General features: G+C 42.8%; 1 long non-coding RNA gene across 1 annotated transcript; it reads right to left on the bottom strand.

Annotated features, from left to right (window-relative positions):
• On the bottom strand, positions 46-451 carry LOC104727755. The gene is made up of 2 exons (XR_002034034.1): positions 374-451; positions 46-287 (listed from the first exon to the last, which is right to left on the bottom strand). It is a non-coding gene; the product is annotated as an uncharacterized LOC104727755 (long non-coding RNA).

Below are 1207 nucleotides of genomic sequence, written 5' to 3'. Positions count from 1 at the left end.
CTAGAAGCAAAAGAAAAAGACCTGTCTCTCTCACTAAAACTGCACTTTTGGTATACCTAAAAAGAATGATACTCTCTGGTCCAGAATCAAGCTCGTCTTTTTTTGTTTTCAAGGAATCCTCTGTTTTGGAACATATTTTACCTTCGTTCCCTTTTCGGGTTTCATCCTCGGCTTTGGTCTTGCGGTTATAACACCATTTGAGGATTCGTGAGTGTTGTTGCCCGAGATGTCTGTTTCCTGAGACAGAACCAATGTCACGTGTTCTCCAGAGGTTGCCTCTTTCCATCCTGATTCATTCACATCGAATATACAACTCTTAATATATAACGATTTGCGGTGGTAAATTAAAATGACAAGTCAAAAGAAGTTTTACTCTTTGCAAGAAACTCCTTTGCTTTGTGGTTGTTAAACTGCACGCTTATGTGATGATGAGTGGTCTTTACTTCGGGTGCAGTTGAATTTGAGTTCTTCTCACCTTTGTCTGCGTTTTCATGGACTGCCGAAACTTTCCTTCCCTGACTGCTCACTGGTCTCCATATCTTTACAGTTGCTTGCTCACTTGTGGGTTTCACCTCAACAGTCTTTGTTCTTCTATCCTCTTCACTGCATTTGGTTTGGTTATGCACTCCGCTGAGACCACTTTTTGGGATTGTTAAACTGAACGCTCCAATCCGAAGTGCACTGTTCCTTGTCTGATCTAGCTGAGTCACTGCTGCATGTTGTGATATCGATTTGGAGTTAACGGATTTTCGGCTCCAAACTTTAGCACTATTGACTCTTGTGTCTCTGTTGATTCCATTCTTTCGCATGCCTCCAAGTTTTGGCGCATGATTAGCATGGAACCCATTCGACCTACGGCCATTTTGTCTTTCCATGTTTTGGCCATTGCCAAAGCCATCATCATCAACCATTGGCGCTTGACATTCACCGTTTCTCCCATCATTCGTTTCCAAAACTTGAGGGTCCTCGAGGGATGAAGAAGCATCAATCGGTATGGAATCTGGTCTCTGTGCCTCGGAATCAGAAGCTACAGGTAGCTGGCTTGATGACTCAGCTGGATATTGTTGTTCCTCTGATGTGGTACTCTCGTCTTCCTTAGCATCTTTTTTCTGATCCTTCTCTCGCTGTTCTTTCTGTCTTAGCTTCTTCCTCTTCTTCCTCTCCAAAAGCTCAGCTTGTCTGCTCCGAACATAATATTAGTAAATAA

Source organism: Camelina sativa, chromosome 11, assembly GCF_000633955.1.
Source record: "Camelina sativa cultivar DH55 chromosome 11, Cs, whole genome shotgun sequence".
Taxonomy (NCBI): Eukaryota; Viridiplantae; Streptophyta; class Magnoliopsida; order Brassicales; family Brassicaceae; genus Camelina; species Camelina sativa.
The sequence above is the reverse complement of the archived record's forward strand: the minus strand, read 5'-3'. Positions and strand labels throughout refer to the sequence as shown.